Source organism: Petaurus breviceps, unplaced genomic scaffold (assembly GCF_028583685.1).
Source record: "Petaurus breviceps papuanus isolate PSGF00001 unplaced genomic scaffold, PetGlider_PUasm1.0 183, whole genome shotgun sequence".
NCBI lineage: Eukaryota > Metazoa > Chordata > Mammalia > Diprotodontia > Petauridae > Petaurus > Petaurus breviceps.
The window spans coordinates 421,976-435,031 of NW_027185791.1; positions in this window are offsets into that span (position 1 = coordinate 421,976).

Sequence of the window (13,056 nt, forward strand, 5' to 3'; positions counted from 1 at the left end):
CTCCTATCTGAATCCATCCAACTTTCACCTGAGTTCAAAGGCAGGCAGCTCCCAGTTCCTTGTCCAGCTCCTTGGCCAGTTCTTCATCCTGTTGCCATTCCATGTTGAAGCTAACAGTGTCTACCTTAAGGCCTTCACAGTTCTTGTTTCTGGGAAGACAAAGAGCCACAATAATATTCATGCACATTACCGGCACCATCATCAATTCACTATCTGTCTGTGAAATCAACACAGACCCACAAACAAGGTCCAAGAGGTCAGCACAAATCATCAGTAAAGTCCCAAGACCTCCAAAACCTTCTTCCAGAACTTCTGTAAACATACAACCAGAAAATCCTCTTTCAGGGCTTCCAGTAAGGTCCCAGGGCTTCTGTACAAAGTATCACAAATAAATATCAACACAGACAGAGTGCTGGGATACCACAAGTTTTATCCTTCTTGACTCTGCCACCACAAGAGTCTCTTTTCAGTTTTTTCTGTCTCTAGCCCTGGGGCTTTCCTTATACAGCCATTAGTTCCTCCCTAGGAGTTCACAAGTTCTAGGGTTCACAAGTTGTGGGGTTCACATGTTCTGTTTCTTAACAGACTTGATACAAGGCTCAGAAGAAACTTGAACTGAAACAAGGTGTTTATTCAATAGCTGAAACAAGGTGTGAATTACTCCTGTGCTTGCCATTATATGCTGGTAAAACCTTCAAATAATTTCTCTGCTGCAATGATATATTAGAGTAGGACTTTAGTGGAGGAATATTGCTCTCAATCAAGCAAAACCAGATCTATTTAATTGTGTTAAGAACATAGCTAGGTGTGGCTAGGTGGCACAGTGAATAGACCACTGGCCCTGGAGTCAGGAGGACCTGAGTTCAAATCTGACCTCAGAACTTAACACAAAACTAGTCTTGTGACCTTGCGCAAGTCACTTAACCCCAACTGTCCTGCCTTCCCCCCTCCAAAAAGGAAAAAAAAAAGAACATAGCTAAGGGGCAGGAATGTAATTGTGGACAGGCAGCTAGTCTTAGAGACAGAAAGACAATTCAGGTAACTTTCTGCTTAAAGTAACTTTTGCTTGTACAGCATCCCTTTTGGTATGTATGATGGAAGGGTCCTTCCTCCATCTCAGAGCAATTGCAGCTATCCTCTAACTGCTTCCTGTGGACCATGAGGTTGCTTTTAATTGGATACTGCTCTGGGACTTTGTAGATCCACTAAAGGGGCTTCATCTTTCTTCTGACCTTGAAGTATAAAGATGATTCTTAGCTCCAGAAGTCAGTGGGGATGAGGTGGAGGTGAGGGTGCCCTTACCTTGCCTGCACTGACCTATGAGTATATAACTCCCAAGGCAGATTTGTGTCTGGGATGGAGCCACCTCATTTTCTGTTTTCTTTCCTTTATTATAGGTCCTCATGAGTTCTCCAAAGGCAACTAACATCTTGCCTCCCTCCTCAACATCTGAGCAGTGTGGTATCAAGTACTATAGCAGCAGTGATAAAATCAGAAGAAATAGCAAGAGGCAGTGTTAGATTGAGAGAGAGAAAGAGACAGAGAGAGAAACAGAGAGAGACAGAGAGAGACAGAGACTGAGACAGAGACAGAGAGAGAGCAAGACAGACAAAGAGAGAGACAGACAGAGACACAGAGACAGAGAAAGAGGAAAAGAGGAGAGAGACAGGGAGAGAAATTACCTGAATGAAAAGAACCCACTAGGTATAATAGAGTTTTACTGAGTGAAGATGAAATGTAAAATAGATAATGAGTTTCCCTGTTGCAAATGTCCCAATAAGACTTGCATATTAGCTGTCCAAGTGATTTTTATAATTCTGTTATGCCATTTTAATATTCACTCCACTTAGCACAGTACCTGGCACATAAGCAGGTGATTAATAAATATGTACTTATAGATTGACTTCTTAGTTTGTTTAGTTAACTATTTAGAGTATAAAATTACAATAGAATAAGAAGATTTCAAGGTAAAAACTATCTAAAGGTAGATAAGTTACATAGCCTTGGGTTAGTTTAATACATTTATCACATCCATAGTCTTAATCTGGAATCTTCCAGTCTGGCTGCCAAGCTCCTCTTACCTCAGTACTTTAGGAACATGTTTTATAAATAAAAGCAGCATTGGTGCTTTCTGCATGGAATAAAATGTCAGTTTATTGGAGGACAAAACATGAGCAGAACTCACAGTGGTATATATTGGACAAGAGTCTGGTATTTAACATAAAGAATTTCTGTGGGTTCTTCCTATGGTATGTATACAACCTCTGAAGTTTTGTTAATCTATGAATTAACAAATAAGTACATGCTGAATACCTGCTTTGTGCACACCATTGATTCAGGCTGCACCACATGTATTTAACAAAGTCCTGTTACAGATACAACCAGCTACTCCAAGAGGCTCTTGGTCATATGGCCTGGATTGTCACTATTTTCTTAGCAAAAGCTACTCCATGGTTCTAAGGATCTCTCTTTTTTTTTTGGAGGGCAATTGGGGTTAAGTGACTTGCCCAAGGTCACACAGCTAGTATTTGTGTTTAGTGTCTGAGGCCGCATTTGAACTCAGGTCCTCTTGACTCCAGGGCTGGTGCTCTATTCACTGCTCCACCTAGCCCCAGGATCTCTCTTTTTAAAGAAGGTTCTCTGAATTGTTTATTCCATCTACCTCTTGTCTTGCTTGACTTTCTTCACTGTTGAGAAAATGTAAAGAAATGACTGGTTAAACAAATCCATATGAAATCACTCTGTTTCGAATTTTTGATCATTATTTAGAATTTCAAAACTCATTCACAATCAGTTTGGGTAGTAGCAGTAAGCTGTCAACCTCAAGGCAAATGACACTGGAGTTCACTGGAAATGATATTTGTTACAAGAATTTTATTAGTTGGCATTTTTTCATCTAATTGATAGATAATTACCACATTTCTCTAAGATTAGCTGAATGAGAGACATTTTAAGATAAATTATCTCTTATTGTTCACTGGAGATATAAGTTAAAGTTGTGGCATAGTAACAGACAAGGAGAAGCTGTTTGGCAGACTCCTAATGAATGGAGACAGGTGAAGAAAATTGATGTATTCTTTCATAACACATCATTAATTAAGAGAGGGAGGATTTGTATGAACCATTTTTTATGTTTGCATTTTAATCCTGTATGTTTTATAAATACATTTACATTAAGCCCTGGGTTCCTTTATGAATGTGGAGTTCAAATTAAATTATAAATATTATGGCAGAAATTATAAACCTGAAGTTAGCAAGAAATGTCAGTTTCTTGCTTAAAGGAATTTTGAAAAGGCTGCTTAGACAGGAGGCTTAAAATAGAATCTCTTTACACATACTTCACAGTGTAGCAAAGAATTTGTTCTTCACTTTTTTTCAAGTTGTTCTGCTGTTCTCTGACTACCAACTGATTAGTATTTAAATCAGATCATAAATATTTTTCTGAAATTCATAACTCATCATTGAAGTTCTGGTTTTATGTCTAATATGAGTCTTAGTTTTTTAGCCTAATGTAGTTTAGTAGTTGGGAGGTATATCTCATTGAATATACCTTAATGAAATATGGGAAAGAAAGAGAAGAGAAAGTCCTAAAGGTTATAGATGAATCAAAAAGAAAAAGATATAAGAGATTTTGTTCCATTTCCATTTTCCTAATTAAACAAAATTACTATGAAGGAATTAGGTTTCTATCAAATGAGGATGACCCAAAGATATATGCCAATGTAATTTGAGCTATTCTTTTTTTCATATTTCCCAAAGAATCATGAAACACATAGAAAACATTTTGTTAGAGCAGACACTGCTTACTCCCTTTGGGAAAATGGTTGTATTTACCATAAAACTACTGTTCCAAAGTATAAGTCTTGTTGCTGCTGTTTAGTTGTTCTCGGTCATGTCTATCATCCCATTTGGGCTTTTCTTGGCAAAGAGGATGGAATGTGTTTCTTTTCCTCCAGGTCATTTTACAGATAAGAAAACTGAGGGGGAAAAATGGTTAAGGGACTTGTCCAGGCACAGTTAGTAACTGCCTGAAGTCAGATTTGAACTCAGGAAGATGTCTTCCTGACTCTAGGTGATGGTCTGGGATGTAGTAGAGATACCAAGGTAAATAATCTAATGCAAAAGAATGAGTGGGTAAAAGAAAATCATAGAAATAATTAATAGTTTCATTAAAGAGAGTGACAACAATGAGACAACACACCAAAATTTATGGGATACAACCAAAACAGCACTTAGGGAGAAATTTATATCACTATATTCTTATATCAATAAAATATAGAAAGAGCAGATCAATGAATTAGGCATACAACTAAAAAAAAAAATTAAAAATCCAATTAAGTGCCAAATTGGAAATCTTGAAAAATCAGAGAGGGGCAGCTAGGTGGTGCTGTGAATAGAGCACCAGCCCTGGAGTCAGGAGGACCGGAGTTCAAATCCGGCATCAGACACAACACAAAAACTAGCCGTGTGACCTTGGGCAAGTCACTTAACCCCAATTGCCCTCCAAAAAGCAAAAACAAAAAGAAAATCAAAGGAGAGATTAATAAAATTGAAAGTAGGAAAACCATTGAACTAATAAATAAAACTAGGAGTTGGTTTTATGGGAAAAATAAAATACATAAACCGTTGATTAATTTGATTTTTTTTTAAAGAGAGAAGAAAATCTAATTAGCATTAATAAGAACGAAAATTCATCACCAGTAAAGATGAAATTAAAGCAACTATTAGGATCTATTTTTGCCCAATTATATTCCAATAAATCTAGCAATCTAAGTGAATTGGATGAATATTTACAAAAATATAAATTGCCCAGATTAACATAAGAAGAAATAGAATATTTCAATAAACTTTAGAAGAAGAAATTGAATAAGCCATAAATGAGCTCCGTAAGAAAAAAATCCCCAAGAGCAGATGGATTTACAAGCGAATTTTATCAAATATTTAAAGAACAATTAATTCTAATACTATACAAACAATCTGGAAATATAGATGGAGTCCTGCCAAATTCTTTTTATGGCACAAATATGTTTTCGATACCTAAACTAGGAAGAGCAAAAACAGAAAGAAAAGCTACAGACCAATATCCCTAATGAATACTGAAGCAAAAATTTAAATAAAATATTAGCAAGGAGATTATAGCAATATATCACAAAGCTCATGTACTATGACCAAGTGGAATTTATACTAGGAATGCAGGACTGGTTCAGTATGAGGAAAACTATCAGCATAATTGACCATTTCAGTAACAAAAACAACAAAAATCTTATGATTATATCAATAGATTTTAAAAAAAGTTTTTAGAATAGAGCACTGGCCCTGTAGTCAGGAGGACCTGAGGTCAAATCTGGCTGCGGACACTTAACACTTGACTAGCCATGTGACTGTGGGCAAGTCACTTAACCCCAATTGCCCTCCAAAAAGCAAAAAAAAAAGTTTAAAAAATATATATAACACTAATTTCTATTAAAAGTAGTATCTATGTAAAACCATCAGCAAGCATTATCTGTAATGGGGATAAGTTAGAAGCTTTCCCAATAAGATCAGGGTGAAGCAAGGATACCCATTATCACCACTAGCATTCAATATTGTACTAGAAATTTTAACTATAGCAAAGAAATTGAAGGAATAAGAATATTCAATAAGGAAACAAAACTATCATTCTTCACAGATGATATGATGGCATATATGAAAAGTCCTACAAAATCAACTAAAAAACTAGTTGAAAAAAATTAACAACTTTAGCAAAGTTGCAGGATAAAAAAATAAACCCACATAAATCATTAACATTTCTATATATTACCAGCAAAGTCCATCAGCAAGAAGTAGAAAGAGACATTCCATTTTAAATAACTACAGACAGTATACAATACTTGGAAGTCTACCTGCTAAGACAAACCCAGGAACTATATGATCACAATTACAAAACAGTTTTCACACATATAAAGTCAGATCCAAATAATTGGAGAAATATCAATTGCTCATGGGTAGACTGAGCCAATATAATAAAAATGACAATTCTACCTAAATTTATTTACTTATTCAGTGCCATACCAATCAAAGTACTGAAAAATATTTTATAGAGCTAGAAAAAAGAATAACAAAATTCATCTGGAAGAACAAAAAGTTAAGAACACTAAGGGAATCAATGAAAAAAATATGACAGAAGGCAGCTTTAGATTTCAAACTATATTACAAAAAAGTAATCATTGCAACAATCTGGTAATGGCTAAGAAACAGAGTGGTGGAGCAGTGGAATAGTTTAGTACTAAATGACCATAGTGATCTAGTGTTTGATAAACTCAAAAATCCAAGCTTTTGTGATTAAAAACTCACCATTTGACAACATTGCTGGGAAGACTGGCAAGCAGCTTGGCAGAAACAAGGCAAAGACCAACAGCTCTTACAGTATAACAAGATACAGTCAAAATGGATAAATGATTTAGACATAAAGGGTGTTACCATAAATAAATTAGGGGAGCATAGGAAAATGTACTTGTCAGATATATGGATAAGGGAAGTTTTTAATGACTACACATAAGATAGAGATTATCACAGAAAGTATAACAGATTATTTTGATTACATAAAATTAAAAAGCTCATGCACAAACAAAACTAATGCAACCAAAATTAGAAAGAAAACAGGAAAACAAGAGGAAAAATTTATATCAGGTTTCTCTGATAAAGGCCTCATTTCTCAAGTACATAGGCAACTGAACCAAATTTGTAACCAAAAAAGAAAAAATACAAGTCATTCCTGAGTTGATAAATGGTCAAAGGATATAAATAGGTAGTTTTCAGAAGAAGAAATCAAAGCTTTCAATAGTTGTATGAAAAAAAATTATCTAAATCACTACTGATGAGAGAATTGCACATTAATAAAACCCTGAGATACCATCTCATACCTATCAGATTCACTAACATGATAGAAAAGGAAAATGACAAATGTTGGAGAGGATGTGGAAAAATTGGGAACTTAATGCATTGTAGGTGGAGATGTGAACTAGCACAACTATTCTGGAAAACAGCTTGGAACTATGCTCAAAGAGCTTTAATGCTATGCATTCTCTATGACCCAGCAACACCACTACTAAGTCTGTATCCCAAAGAGATCACAAAAAAAGGAAAACAAACCAACAAACCAAGAATGAAGGCATGAAGATCATCAATGGTTCCAGTAAGGCATCAGAGGGCTGCTGGCAAGGCCCTTTATAGACTGGGCTGGCACAGCAGCTGACATTGTGGGATTCCCCAGCAAACCAAATACTCAGAAACTTAATAAGAAACCAGCAGACTCAAGTCAAGGATTCAAAAACTGTCCTTTTTTTTTGCTAGTATTTCATGTAAAAAATGAAATCAAGTTTTTTTTTCTTTAAAAAAGTGAGTATTTTTAGATAGAAAAAATATATGCTTCTCCATTTCCTTAAAAAAAGGGGGGGGAAGAACTATATGTATAAAAATATTTATAGCAGTTCCTTTTTGGGTGGCAAAGAATTAGAGATTGAGGAGATAGCTATCAATTGGGGAATGACAACAAAGTGTGGCGTATGAATATGATGAAATACGATTGTAATATAAGAAATGATGAATGGGAGGGAAATATCCATTTTAAGAAAAACCTAGGAAGACTTACGTGAACTCATGGAAAGTAAAGTGAGCAGGACCACGCAAACATCATACACAGTAATAGCCATATTATAAGAATAATCAACTGACAGACTTTACTTTGATTAAGACAATAATTGAAGACAAATTCAAAGAACCCATGATGAAAAAGGCTATCCATCTCCAGAGAGAGAACTGATTAGCTGAATGCACATTGAAGCATATTTTTAAAACTTTCTTTATTTGTCTTCTATGTGGTATGTGTTTTCTTTTGCAACATGGCAAAAGTAGAAATATGTTTTGCATGATTTCACATATATAGTTAATATAAAATTCCTTGCCTTCTCAAGAAGGAAGGTAAGTGGGAGGGAAGGAATTAATTTGGAACTCAAATTTTTTTTAGAAACGATTGTTAACATTTTTTGCATGCAATTTGAAAATATTTAATGAAATTAAAAGAATTTTTTTTGGTCTTTTTGGAGGGGAATTGCAGGGCAATTGGAGTTAAGTGACTTGCCCAAGGTCACACAGCTAGTAAGTGTTAAGTGTATGAGACCTGATTTGAACTCAGATCCTCCTGACTCCAGGGCCAGTGCTCTCTTCACTGAGCCATCTAGCTGCCCCCTAAAAAAATATTTTTTAAAAAGAACAGATTGGTCAAGGGGATACCCATCAATTGGGGAATGGCTAAACAAGTTGTGGTATATGAATGTAATGGAATCCTATTGTGCTATAAGAAATGAGGAGCAGATGGATTTCATCATAACTTGGAGAGACTTATACAAACTGATGCTGAGTGAAGATAGCAGAACCAGGAGAACTTTGTACACAATTACAGACGCATCATATGTGTGATGACTAACTAAGATAGACCGGGCTCTTCTCAGCAATACAAAGTTAGAAGACAATTACAAAAGACTCATGATGGAAGGGGATTTCCACATCCAGAGAAAGACCTAAGAGTGTGCAGATTGAAGCAAACTACCTGCTCTCTCTCATTTGTGTTTTGTTTTGTTTTGTCCCTTCTTTCTCTTTGTTCACCCCATTGGTTACAATCCTTCTTTACAACATGACTAATGTTCAACATGAAGGTATTTATAGAACCTATATTTGATTACATGCTGCCATAGGGAGGAAGGGAGTAAATTAATCAATTTAAATTTAAAGAAAAGCTGTATTAAGCCCTTGCCTATAACTGGTAAGATATTTCTAGTTTGGTTATGATATAGTACCATCTCATAATGAAAAAGCATTTATGTTTTTAATCAAAAAAAATAAGGACAGATTGGGAGAAACTGGGGTGGTTGACAATTCCCAGACAATACTGATATTGTTTCTTTGAGAAGGGATTATTCAATTGCACTACACATTCATTCAGTATCTTTAACTTGATATTTCATAGTCTTCTCCAATCTGGCTTCAATTTATCCCTTCAACTTTATTTCCTACTGCCATTCATGCCACATATTCCAGAAAATCTAGACTACTCACATTCTCCCAACTGGCCCTGAATTTTGATACTTCTACTGCTGCCATTTTCTCCATCTGAAATAACTTCCCTTCATATCTCTTCTTGTCAAAATCCAACCAGATTGATCATAGAGTTTAGGTCAAGGATAGACCTGCAAGTATATGACCTCAGCTTGAGAGCTATGGGATAAGTACAATCAATTCATTTATGTCCTTTAAAGCTCTATGATTCTATAATTCCATGAAACTTTCTTTGACCTTCACACCTGGAATTTCTTTTTCAAATCTTATAGTACTCTGTTGTAACTACTAAACAATGTTTTGTGTCTTAATTATTTATGCACATTTTATCTATTATACTAGGTAATAAATTTCTTGACGTCAGTGATCAAATTTTATATAGCTTGGTATTCTGAATATCACCTAACAATAACATGTATGTATACGTGCATACATGTATACATGTGTAGATATACATGTGTGTATAGTCTGTATATGAACATATATATGCATACATGCAGCCCACAGAAAGTAAATATCAACAATGACAAAATTCACCTTAGCAACTAAGGCAGAGACTTAAATTTTGAATTCAGGACCCCTCCTCTTTCCCCCACACACAGCATTCCTCCCACTATATATAGTCCTGATCAATGGACTTTAACAACACTAGCAAGCCCGTAGAAGCAAAATAAGTAAGACAGAAGCAGGAGCCCCTTAAAATAAAAAGTGGAGATAAAGCATCTGATTTCATTCAATTACATCCTTCTGACCTTTTATGTTACTTCCAAAAGCCCCTCTGCTCTCAAATCCCTATCAAAGAGAAGGAATGGCATCCTTACCATACATGTTCATTAAATTGTGAGGTTACCATATTCTCTTTATCTTATAACAACTATTCTTCACGAGCATCACTTTCCAAGGCTCATTTCTTTTGCATTTTTTCTATTCTAGCCTGTCCTAAATGTAGATAAGCAGTAATTAGTCTCTGGAATGTTGCCCCATTTTATATCAAGCAAGAATTGAGGGAATAGAGCAGATCTCACAGTTTCCTTTAAGTCACCAACAAAATTGCCAGATGTGCTATCAGATTTTGCTTTTTTTTCACTTTAGGATATAGCATCTCTTCTGGAGTACTTCCTCAGCTTGAACTTATGGGTGAGATCCTCAAAAGAATGACTGCTATCCCAGGTTCCAGGGGTAGCCCTGTGGACAATTATTTGTTCTGCTGTAGCTCATGAGTTCCTCTGGTGGACTTCTCATCAACAATCAGCCAGCAGACTAATTAGCTTTTAGCAAAGATTAAAATATACTAATCTGGTATAGTCAAAACCAGTGCCTAACTTCTTCCTTCTCCCAAACACAATGTGAGCTCTCACAAAAATACATGTAGTCCATGGGAAGAATTTGCTCCAACTAAAAGTATGATGGTGTTAAAATATATGTTTAGGAAGCATGTATAATAAAATAATACCAAAGTTCATCTAGAAGAACAAAAAGTTAAGAATACTAAGGTAATCAATGAAAAAATATGAAGGAAGGCAGCTTCAGATTTCAAACTACATATATATATATTGCACTATATATATAGTCTGTATATGTACATATATACATATATCTGTGTGTACATAGGTAGAGATAGAGATAGATAGATTATAGATATAGATATATTCCCCCCTACTGGAAGTCTTTTCTGTCTTTGTAGAATCCTCATACAGCTGCCTTTGAGTATGGTTCGTTACTGGGCAGGCTGCTCATCTGGGGTCCTGGGGTCTGTTTTCTTGAATTCCTAGTTGGTACTTCTCTCTACTATGAGGGCTCATGCTCCCTGAAGCTGCTTACCCCCTCAGGTTGTCCACCTTTCTGTATCTGTTTCTGTCCTTGGATGTATATCTTTGCTCCAAGCTGTATGTCTTATTGGTCCAGTAGCTCTAATGATATGGCCAATATTGGGAGTGGGCAGATAAAGTCCCGTCCCTCCTTTTGCTGACAGATGAAAAGATCTCTTCCACATAGCCCCCAGAGCCTAGAACTCTGTACTGCTTAGAATCCTACTTGTTGTTTTAATTCTCTCAGCCAGTGATAAAGTGTTTCTTCTCCGGGGTCAATTATCTTCATCTATTTGCCTTAAGACTCTATAAGTTTTTGACATTGATTAAAGTTGAAGAAAAATTCCTCAACATCTTCTTAGTCCCTTGTGATTACATTATGGATTATGTGACCATACTAGGGAGAAACACTCCCTCCATTATAAGTCTATTCTTTCTTAGGTTTACCTTGCTCACCTCAGCCCTCTAGGCACTTTAGCTCTCATTATGTAGCAGTACATAATGCAAATGCTCTGTAAATATATTTTTGAAGAAATTACTGAATTATACAGACATTGGAAAGAAAGCCCATGTTTTGTAAAGAGGAGCTCTCTATAAGGAGAGAGCAGAACAGATAATTTCATAGGTATAACTTTGCTTGATGAACTCTAATCAATTGAAGGTAGCAGAGTAGGCTGATTAGAAGCAACTTGAGACTGAGGAATGGATAGTTATAATGTTAATGGGATATAAGATCTTCCCTGCCCATTAGTAGACCTCTTGTGAAACCCATTAAGGGAAGTTTGCTTACGGGAGGCTTGCTTGATGGAAGGCTTTCATACCTTTTGTTAATTTCTTTTTTTTTTGGAGGGCAGTTGGGGTTAAGTGACTTGCCCAAGGTCACACAGCTAGTAAGTGTGTTAAGTGTCTGAGGCTGGATCTGAACTCAGGTCCTCCTGACTCCAGGGCCGGTGCTCTATTCACTGCGCCACCTAGCCACCCCCTTTTGTTAATTTCTAAGTAGGCATTGAGTTATGAGGGTTGTGATGCCCTCTGGATCTAAAAAGGTTATATATACTCTAAGGTTAGCTTTTTGTGTTTGTTAGCACACTTTGGTTTGGGGCTCACTCATTGGAAGAGTGTTCTTGTGATTTGACCAGATGAGACTATGGGTAGCCATTACGGAGCACCCCTCCTCCCCGCCCCACCAGCTTTGAATAACCCAGATGTTGGTGCTTCTCTCTCTGGTAACTATGTATGTATTACCTTGGTTAGACAGTTGTATCTGTCTGTTGATCTGTGCTAATTTCTCAGTTAGAAGCTCTGTCTGTTGGTCTTTATTTCTCTGCTTGTATTTTCTCTGAAGTTCAGGGTGCTGATTTTTCACCTGAACTAGTGAATGTAATTTAAAAAAGATTGTTGACCCCTCAAACAGCTACCTTTTCTATTAAAGTAGATCTAAGAACCTTTGCTAGCAGCCATCCTGGGTATGCCAGTGTGGTTGTTGCTACAATAGCTGAGCCTTATATAAGCCATAACTTTACACTAAAACCGTAACTAATATTGAGGGCTATTATCTTGAGTTCATTAGACTCATGCTGTAATACAACCTGGTTTAGAAGTTAACACTTTATTCTATGAATGCCTTCTTGTCAAAGTATTTGTGTGTGTGTGTGTGTGTGTGTATAAGTTAGGGGGAATGGTGAAAACCTAGTGGCCTGTCCAACAGAATAATTATCCCAGGCTTTGCGGTCAAAGGATGACCCAGTAAGAATATGGGTCTAAAGCCATGCACAAGCAGCTTTCCAGAGGACTGCTGCTGTGAACAGCTTTCAAGGTTCTGATTACATAGTATAGCACTCTCTATTCAATAACAAATCATAGCAAAACATTCATAGAAAATCAAGGTACAGTATTCACACTGTTACAACTTATCACAGAAAATCAAAATACAGCATTCACCATATTACAATTCAATAACCTATCACTAAAATGGCCACATAGCTTTCACCAAAGTGGTCACATAGTTTTCAACAAAATACATTCATTTAGTAAATCACAAAATCCTTAATTCAGTCACAAAGTACAAAAGTCAGAGTTCTCCACCCCTAGGTCACAGTAAATCATAATCTTCTCAGTCAGTACACAGTATCCAAGTAGAGTCTTCTTTTAGCTT